General features: G+C 39.5%; 1 long non-coding RNA gene across 1 annotated transcript; it reads right to left on the reverse strand.

The window, feature by feature from the left end:
• Window positions 1-2,431: 2,431 nt before the first annotated feature.
• LOC131218329 (uncharacterized) lies at window positions 2,432-4,999 on the reverse strand. Its single transcript, XR_009157643.1, has 7 exons — window positions 4,478-4,999; window positions 4,202-4,316; window positions 3,343-3,531; window positions 3,209-3,258; window positions 2,928-3,128; window positions 2,627-2,691; window positions 2,432-2,537 (listed from the first exon to the last, which is right to left on the reverse strand). It is a non-coding gene; the product is annotated as an uncharacterized LOC131218329 (long non-coding RNA).
• Between the last annotated feature and the right edge of the window lie 5,898 nt (window positions 5,000-10,897).

The raw sequence follows: 10,897 nt of genomic DNA on the forward strand, positions 1-10,897 counted from the left end.
TTGTTCTCCTTAGCCTTGTGGGCTACCCCAAACTATTGGGCCCCCACTAGAGGATGACTTCTTAGAGAATTTATCTAAGTGCCTATACTTAGTCCCTCCTTGAAAAGGAGGCGTATACTATGACATCATCACCGTATGGCGCACCTAGTTCATCCTCATGACCCATGTGCATCATTACTTGATTTGATTGCATTATGTGTGGTCATTGGACAGATGTGTAGTTTCTCAGAGGGATGGAGTTTACCCTCTTATGCACGTTGAGTGCTTGGAGCTGATGCATGATTGGTATGTGAGACTCATGCATTCGCATTGCATTTCATGGATATTATTTGCCCTTACTTCATCAGGGCCGATGCCTCCACTGATATATCGTGAGTGGCCATTTTTTGGATACTAGAAAATACTATTCGAGCATTTGAGGTGCATAGGATGCCCCTGGGTGAAAGCCCCTAAACCTTCAAGATAGCTGGAAGACGCCTCAACGTCGAGACCGAGTGGAAAACATGACCGCTCGAGGGCCTTATACCATTAGGCCGTGACTCCCACTGTTGTGAGGTCGGTTGAGATGGGGAGTGGCCTTGCCTGCCTAAGAGAGAGGGCAATAGCTAGGCTGAGTCTAACCAGCTCGTGACTAGTTCCATTACTGTCAAGCTTTGTTGGTGATTGGCTGTCCATAGGCGGGTAGTGAGGTCTCCTACACTCGTTTGATTGTGTGGGTTTATAAAGCGGCAGTCATCCTGAAGTTTACTTGACCTCGGTGGATTTCTTTTTATGGAACTATACTTGATATGTGGATTGCATATGAGGACTGACATTACTTCGCATTGCATTTGCATTGGCTCTATAACCCTCATGTTGCATTGCCTTAGCATGGCATCTAGTACTCATGTATTACATTGAATAGCCTTTATTGGAGCATAAAATAATAAAGAAGAATTGAAGGGGTGAAGATCAAAAGGGAGTTCGGAGATCTGGAAGAAAGAAGAAGATCAAAACACTTTATCCAATAGTTGCATGGGTCGCACAACCAGTTGGAGTTGTGTGGATCGCGTAATAAACCTAATAGACTGACCAACGAGTTTCTTCCATTTAGCAGATCGTGCAACTAATCTTTACCATTGCGTAGATCACACATGTAACTTCACCATTGCGTGGATCGCACAAGTAACTTGTCCATTGCGCGGATCGCATAAAAAATTTCTACCATTGTGCGTGTCACGCAACAAAGATTAGAAGTGGATCATTATGAATGGTCAGATCTGAGGCAAAGTGGACCCCATGGCATGATAATCGAGGGTTCACATGTATGGAGGCTTATAAATACCCCACTCTCCCTCTCATTTGGGAGAGAGAGAGAGAAGAATTCTGGAAGAGGAGAAAAGCTCTAAAGGAAGACCAAAGGTGAGAAGGGAAATTAAAGATTAGTTGTGCGGACCGCGTAACCAACAAATTGATTGCGCGGACCGTGCAACTAACGACTTGTTACGTGGGTCATGCAACTAGGTCATTATATGACTAATTATAAAAGAGGTTAAGATGCTGGCGAAATCGTCCAGTTCGACCTTCATTGCTCCAAGCTCTCCTTTTACACGCAAAGGACAAGCTCAAGAGGGGAGAAGTTGAATGATCAAAACAACACAATGTTTCTCCTATGGAGATGATCGAAGAAGCTATTGAAATGCTGCCGAATTTGTGATTCAACATTTGGACTTTCCTAGTTTCAGTTTATGTATTTTTATTAATCTGTCTTAGAATCAGGGGATACTAAACACTACCAAAAAAAGGGGCAAAGGCTACGGATAAAAACTGTAGCCAAAAGCCTATGGCTACGGTTATAATCCGTAGCAGGACCGTAGACATTGATGCCGTAGCCATAGGTCAAAGAGCTATAGCTACGGAATATATCCGTAGCTATAGAAGTAATGGATACGGATTAAAACCGTAGCCATAGCTTCTGTATCCCAAAGTACTTATAGCTATGGATTATATCTATAGCTAAAAGTTGAGCAAGAACCGTAGCAATGGGCTTAATTTAACAATAGCTATGGTTTTCAGATATAAGGCTACGAGTAATAGCCATAGCTATTAAAGCTATATGTACGGATTAAATCCATAGCAGTATTGCCCGTAGTTTTAAATATATATAGTTACGGAATGTACCTGCAGCTAATAGTAGAATGCAAACCTTAGAAAATGGCTAAAATTAGCAAGAGCTACGGTTTTCAATAAAAGGCTGTGGTTAATAGTTGTAGCTAATGGCTATTGTTAATAAAAAAATTAATAGTAATGGCAGCTCTTACCATTGTAGTACACCCTGATAACTCATATAAGCTGATATAGATAAATACTTCATGACTAAATCATTCATTCATTCAATCAAACATAATAATTTATTCATTCAATCAAACACAATCATTCATTCATTCAATCAAACACAATCATTCATTCTTTTAGCTCGAGCACCTCATCATTCATTCTTTCAGCTCGAGCACCTCATCATCTTCCTCTTCACTATCAACGGCAGTCGGCATTTTCTGCTGAAAGACCAAAACCAAAAAGGCAATGAGGAGTCCACAAAAATAAGGAGATACTTGGGAAATAAGAAGTTCAAGATTTGCAAGCACACCTTTCTAGCAGGAGCCTTCTTCGGAGCTCCCCTGCCTTTGGGTTTTGCCCCCTTGGAAACATGTCCTACGGAGAGAAAAAGATAACATGCATTAAGATGAATGAAATCTTCAAGATGGGAAAAAAAATGATAACTGACAATCCACCCATTTTGGGTTTCAATTTTTGTGCTGCCGATTAGCGTGTATGTTCAAACACGCCAATCTGGTTTCGATTTTTGTGCTGCTGATTGGCGTGTACTTCCAAACACTGGCTTACTGACAAAGATGATTTTTTATTCATCAGAAAAGAATGATGCCTACCAGTTTTAGCTGTAGTACTAACTAATGCTACAGATTCAACAACAGTATCTGCTTCATTGGTTTTCTTGGTGTTGTTCTTTCTTTGGTTCTTTCCAACTTGTCTAGAAGCTTAGCGAGAGGCTTTCCTGCCCTACCCTCCATCTGTCCTGTCACCTCCTCCACCTGGGTTTCTTTCTTCTCAAGATTATCCAACATTACTTTCTGCATGAAAGTAGCAAGTCAATACTACCATCTTCTCAATTACCAAAAAGAAAAAATGGGAGGCCTAGATCAAAGCTCACCTTTCTCTTTACATAGAACTCAAGTCTTAAATGAAAGAATTCTTCAAGAACTGCAAGAAAAGAAGGCACGGTGATGAGAAAGCATATATAGATTTAAGAAATTTATAGCAAGTACATAGAGTAAGCAAACTTACTTTGTTCGGGACTGTCATATTTCTTGCTGACACCCCTCGCGTCGAATGAGCATATCAATGATCTTACCGAGACTGAACATGATGAGCATATCAATGATCTTACCGAGACTGAACATGGCCATCCCAAGACCTGCACTCGACAAGATCGTGACAGAATTTTTTATGATTTGAGGCTTCTTAACACCCCATCTACAGTAAGAAAGATGTTAGAAGAAAATCAAATTCGCATGGAAAGAGCAACACATCTAAAATTCAATTCTCTGTCGGAAAAAAAAAAAACTATAATTCCAAATACCCACTTCCAGTTCATGAAGAAAGACTAAAGATCACTTCAAAATTAGTATAGTGGTGGTAGATGAATCATAAAAACAATGAGACACTGGACCATCTTAAATTCCCAACTTCAGCCCTGATCTCAACTGAAGGGATCAAATGTTATTTTATTTTTGATCATTTTCATAAGCTCAAAAGTCCCGACTTTTAAGTTTTTTAAGCTCCCAAATCCCAACTTTTTAGATTTTTAAAGTTCCCCTAGTCCACAACTTCAAAAAATAAGTAAATGTTTCACATGTCAAGACTGATCCAAATATATCCAGAAAAGCAGCAAGAAATCATCAAGACACAAACAAGAATCGATCTTTCATCCATCAGGAGTTCAACAGCTTCATAGGGATCACACAACTAAAAAACAATAGAAGAATCACTCTTCTAAAGCTCAATTGCTGAGCTGAAATCCTAGAACTTTTAGTGATCTTAATGCATCTCTAAAATGCAGTTACAGTTCAGCAGAGAGATAGATCCCAGACAAAGGGGGAAATTTTACAATCAACAAATGATGATAATTACAAGGAAATCTTACCGTTACTGTCCTGGTGCAGGTTTTGTCCATTTTCAGGTCCTGTATAAATGTAAGCTTATTGCCTCTTGAGCTCTCTGGAATGCACTATCTCATACTGGTCAATGATTTCAACAACCTGAAAGTGAAAACTACATATTTACAAGCAAGACATTGACTCATTTACTTTACAGTGGACATGAATAACTTTCAAGCTTGTCATGGATCCCAAAAATATCACCCATTTTGACTTGGGCCATCCATAGAAAGCATATTGAAAAGATCAGTGGCATAATCAACCTTTGGAGATGGGATATTGGGTGTAGGTTGCACTTTTTGTGTTGAAACAGCCTGCACCGGGACCGGCTCTGCTTTTGAATTAGAAGAAACCTGTTTTGTCAGCTCAAGTCAGGCATGCTAACAAGTTAGTGAAATCCCATTTTACCATGCACAATTCAGGAAAACACAAAGCTTTAGTTGATGCACAAGAAATCTCGTATTGCTAAATGAAAGACATCCAATAAGACCAAGGTGTTTAGACCACAAACAAACAGATCGATGTTACGTAGAAGATGGGTGCTAAGGTGATTCGCAACACATGTGATGGATCCAAGCTATTCATCAACTAGAGCCCACCAAAAGATTTTTGTCGTCATTTGGAGGCAGTTCTGCTTCCCAGTAGCTATTTGACTTCTCATTTCCCATTGCTGCATACAACCAAAAGAGTAAGACCAATATTAAAATCAATATAAAGAAGGCTAAGAAGTTGTCCTCATTGGTAGGCAGATTTGTGGCAATTAAAAAGCTCATAAGAAATGTAAGCCTGAGAAGTGTTCTGCATGCTTACTTTGAATAAATGCAACCTGTTCTAGAAGCCATGTGTCAAGTGTAGCAAATCGTACCTACAGCACATAGCCAATACTTTCAACCAGAGCAGAAGGCAAACAATAACCGAGAAGACTATCTGAAGTCTGTGTTTAACGCCCTGAAATTTGGGGGTCGAGCATAACTCAGCTCCCGAGTTCCAAAACATCACTTATGCAACATATTTAATGATGGATGTATGTTGACTGTATTAGTGCATAAAACATGGAATAGATTAAGCCAAAACACAGATATAATTCAGGGATAAGTGAATAAAGCAAGCGGAAGACTTATAGAAAAATATGTGTACAAGTGTAAATCCCTGAAGTACATATACAAACCGGGTCGTAAGAAAGTGTTACTTATCAAAATTATAAGTATCAAGTTACATCATTTAAATTCCCAAAAATAATAATCCCAGCATCTCATGCATCAGAACAAGGCTCGCTAGAACCCGTTTGAAAACTGCATATAAGAGAAAGTAGCCTCATCATCATCCATCTCCCGCTCTGCCTCAGAAGTCGCATCAACATCTGCAACATCAGAACCTAAGACAGAGTCTGGTGGGTGTTTAACACCGCCCCAGAACGTGGGAGTGAGTGATCAACTCAGTGGAACACTAAGGCACTGGTTAACATGTTATCAGTTCAATCAAACAGTAATGATAAAGCAGTACAATTAAATAAATCCTAAGTACTCTTGTTAATGCAAGGATGTATGCAACATGATGCGTGCCCTCACGCGTACACCCTCAACGTCTTCATCTTACGTTACGCATGACACCACCTCAAAGTGCGCTACATCTACAAAGCACATGCAAATGCGGTGCATGAATATGATTACCAAGTTGTTATTAGTCCATTTCATATAGCAAGATTGAGAAGCTAAGATACCTTCCTCATATCACCATCCAAACAGTGATCCATTCTAAGGGTCGTCAGTCCTAGACATCTCATACGATCATATGTTTGAGGTCGTAGCAAAGGGCTCGTCACCAATCAATACACGCCTTTCATACCATCGTTACTACACCAAGGCTCGTCACCTCAATGCGGTATCCAGGCATGCTCGAGGTCACTACAAAGGGCTCGTCACTAATCAATGTAGGCCGACAGTACGAATATAGTGTCCCATACCACCATAATCGGCTCATGAGTTTGGTTGCTCACTGGTCACTACGGGGAGGCTCGTCATCAGCGTAGGCCGACAGCTCGACCATGGTGTCTCATACCACCATGTCCGGCTCATGAGTCTTAGCGGATCAAGTACCATGGTTAATAGGATGTCACTGGTAAGTTCGGTACCCTAGATTCAAACAGTAGCGTCCATACATGGTGAACATACATCGAACAATCGGGTTACTTGACGAACTCGACTAGCACGAGCACACGTTGAATTGAACGACATAGAGTGCGCAAACACTCCGCATGGCCAAACCACTGCCGACAACTCTAATACGGCTCGGGTTCGTCTAATACGTCCTACGTGGCGAAAGCAACCTCAGCCACGATCATGAAGCAGATTACCGATTTCCTGGACTAATGCATAGTCCCAAACACATTACACTACAACAGATATATGAATTGAATGTAGAACAATAAAAGAAACAACAACTCAAATCATGGTACATAAGCACTTGAGGAATATCAACTTAACATAAATGTAAGCATATGTAATGCTTGAAATTAAACGACAAGGAATGTAACTTGCATAAAGGAATTCATGCACATCAATGGGAGTGTTGAGAATCACTTCTCAACGCCCGCAATTAGTGTATTAAGTTACACTTTAGATCATTCATGCATTTCTACAAACACTTAGAATACATGGAACAACATATATGACGTATGTCGCAAAACAAGCATTTGGACAATTCCTTTTACCAAGGAGTCGTCATACATGCATCTAGCACACATACATGACAAACAATCATGGCAAACACAAGTGCGTATTGTATACATATACGGTACTTTATAAATACACAGAATACACAAATCTCAATATAACGCATGCATATCAGGAAAGCAACGTAAACACAACATTTGGCATGTGAAATCTCATCCATAACAAGAATAAATCATTAACTGGTATTGAAAGCCTTGAAAACCATAACCTATACACTTAAAGTCCGCACCTTAAGTAAGGAAAGAAACACCGAACTGATTTAGACGAGTTGTCTTCGTCAACGGCGATAGAATACCCTAAAACAAAGATAAAAATGAGATACAACAACACCAAGACTAATCTAAGCTCTAACACAGATTAGGGTTAGGTTAACTTACCCCAAGATGAACTCAGAACCGTCAGAATAACGATTCAAAGTGAAGGTTCAAGGATGTAGAAGAATAGGAAAGAATCCAAGATGATTCACCAACTTATCTCTCACTATCTCTCTCTTTTCCACTCTCTTTCCAAGCTAGGGTTAGAGAAAATTCGTATGGAAAAGAGGGCTAGGGTTTAAGGACTATAAATAGGACTAACTTTGACGGAAATAACCCCAGGGTCAAGGTATACTTAGGGTATAACCAAAACCTGCCTCTTACGATCCAACGAAGCATTTCTGGTGGGCTTATAACCACGAAAGGTCGGACTTAAGCTCATAGACCATGGATCTAGGTCAGGCTGAGTTTTCGTACCGACTGGCTCTTCAGATCAACCGTGGCGGACCACACACAAATCAACGGTCATAAAATCTCGATCAGGTCCACAAGCACAAGGATATGCCTGGGCCACCTTCCCTGATCAGAGAGTGAAATTGGGTCAGAATCCAACGGTCAGATAGCTTAAAATCGTCGCGCAAGCAACACGACTCAGATTTCATAAAAGCTTATTAAATTCCAACCGTTCTCACACTCTTCACTCTGAACTCAATCAAATCGACCCAGAACATCATCTGGACTTAATTTTTGAGGTGATGGTCAAGCCCAACCTAGTGACCGCAACAGCCTAAGATTATCGCTATCGGACTTTCGACGCACAGTCCAGGTCCAATCTAGATCTTCCAAAAATTCTCCGGAACAACTGGATTTAGCGATGGATCCCAGATTTCAGAGTAACATAGCGCTAACTAATCTACAAGTTTTGAGCCATGCAGATATAATTTAAAGTGATTGATGTGAATTTCACAAGCAATCGAGTATAGCGCTAATTACCTCAAAAACAACTACTTAAGGAAAGATTAGCACAAAAATTTCCAAGGTCGTTACACTGTGTCACATAATTAAAACACCATGTCTACTGCAATATTGAATCTGACTGTTGTAGAACACCTTGGCAAGTGTCCAGCTAGCAAAAGCAAACACCTTATGTCTACTACAACAAGTTCTGTTTGACTGATCCAAACCACCACCCCCGCTGCAATCTATCAGATTTTTTGAGGAAATGGCATATTTTCATTTTCAGACCTAGCAGGGATACAAAGCTAACCAGTAAATAACCTTTCATGTGATTCCATAACCTTTCAGGCAGCGAACTGGGCTTAATCTACAGTAAACCTGCCATTAGCAATTAGTTCAGGATTAGAAAAGGAACAAGCCAAATATCATTACATTTCTTGATTGTGCTTCCATTTTATAGCTGAGACTGTTACATGAGAGTAAAATGTTCACCTATTAGTTTTACCTCCAATTCCTGATTGCTGGTTTTTTTTTTTTGGCTATTTATTTTATCATCTTATATATCCTTATTTATTAAATTCAACAGGGACCCACTTCAGTATATGTGTGTCATGGTAGAGCATGGAATTGAATTCTCAAAAGTTTTAAACTTTTAATTTATTTTCCTCTTTGCAGGTTCTGATGAACCTAACAAATGAGAATCTTGATGGCTATCAGCAAATTACTGATTGCAGAGGACTAGACACAATGGCTACCTTGATCCCCATTGTTTGGCACGTGCCTATCTACAAATAATCAAATGAAAGAGAGCAACTCATTCTCTAAAATTGAAAGCAATGATCCTGATAATCAAAATAGCAAACATCTCGTAGATCAAGAACTTCGGTCCGTTTATTAAAACTTGCCTTCAGTACTTAATACTGAAATAGGCCTTTTAAAGTGATTTTTCCTAATTCAGATGATTTGATAAATTAATAATTAAAAAAAAAAACTGTTTAAACATATGGAAGCCAACTGCTTAGCCATATGGTCGAACCGCTCCCAAATTGGGCGGTGCATTCATTAGAGGGATGACGAATATATACAGTAGTTAAAAGGAGTAAACGAGAGGTTAACCACATTTAGGGAAGGGCAGATGGCACAACTTCTTAGCCATATGGTCGAACCGCTCCCAACTTCTTTTGCACTTCCGTTCTATTCCAAGAATTAAATCTAAGACACTCCTCTGTTGTTGGTCTTTTAGATTCACTTGCCTATGTTTCTTTTTATTACTATTCCAGCCACCCCATGCATTAGACTGATCTGACTGTGTCTGGTGCTTTTTTGCATCTCCCATACTATTACTGTCCTAGCCACCGTGAGCATTAGGCTGATCTGCTTGCGTCTGGTGCATCTTTTCTGCATCTCCCACACTATTACCGCCCCAGCCACCCCATGCATTAGACTGATCTGATTGTGTATGGTGCTTCTTTTTCGCATCTCCGATACTAGGTTATCACTGAAATTGTCTTTAAGGGTAAGCTTGATTTCAAGAAGTTTTTCTTGAACTCTATTTTTGGTGGGTTGAATATTATATGTCCATGAGTGGACATGTCCATGAGTGGACTCTAAACATTTTCATGTTGAAGAAGCTTTAAGAGAAAAAAAATGTACCATATATTGAGGACAAGTTCATTCATACAATGGCAATGAAATAAAGCATGTGAATCACCTCAAAAAAAGTATCCTTGTATGTGCTCAGATTTTCGTTCAGCCATTGCTCCAGATTTTTGTGTTCCTTACGAGAAGCAACTGCAGCCAGTTTGATGCTGAATGTAAATGGAACCATGTCCAATTAATATTGATAGTCTGATTGTAAGATCTATGAGATGACATGTACATGAGTACAAAAAGTAGCAAATGTAGACATGGAAGAGAGTTGTAATACCTGTAAACTGCTTGTGCTGCAACCTTCAACTGTGACAGTGCCACTGGTGACTATTGCACCTACTAGGAAATAACTCATACTTGATGCATCGCCTTCAACATACGCATTTCCAGGGGACCTGTTTCTATGTTTTCTTCATGTTACTCCCTATATATACTGATTCTACGTTTTCTTTATGTTACTCCCTAGAGCATGTCTATCTTTGTGTACAAATAAAACAATCATGTTGATGGTATATAGGAAATTCCTTATATGGCAGAGTATACACAATGGTAAGGGTATATACATGTTCAACTATATACACCACCATATGACTGTGTATTGAGCCCCAATACACAGCCCCAAGAGAGTACACAATATATTATGATAATAATTTGAGTTATTTCCTATTTTATAGACTTTTATTAATATTGTGGGAGATCCTCACCGCTACTATTACGCCAAGTGCATTCGCACTTTTGCAATCCACACATGCTAGTTCTAGCAGATCAAAGGCAATGGGAGTTGTCCATAAATTTTGGGTAGCCTAGTTTTACATAAATCAAGGGAATGGCTTGAATATAAAAAGGGATGTGTACACAACTTACCTTCATAGGCTTTCAATTTTAGAACAGTGATTTGTTTGGGGCTACAAATTCCTGTAACCCATATCAAATTTTAGGATCTTCGACAAACAACGTAACTAGCAAAAAAAAAAAAAAAACTACTATGAGACAATGTTAACATTTCCATTTGTGGACTATAGTAGGAGAATCAAGTGACCTGCACTGAACTAAAAAAGAGAACTGATAACCTCCAGGCACCTCTACCACA

This window comes from Magnolia sinica, chromosome 11, assembly GCF_029962835.1.
Source record: "Magnolia sinica isolate HGM2019 chromosome 11, MsV1, whole genome shotgun sequence".
NCBI classification, from domain to species: domain Eukaryota; kingdom Viridiplantae; phylum Streptophyta; class Magnoliopsida; order Magnoliales; family Magnoliaceae; genus Magnolia; species Magnolia sinica.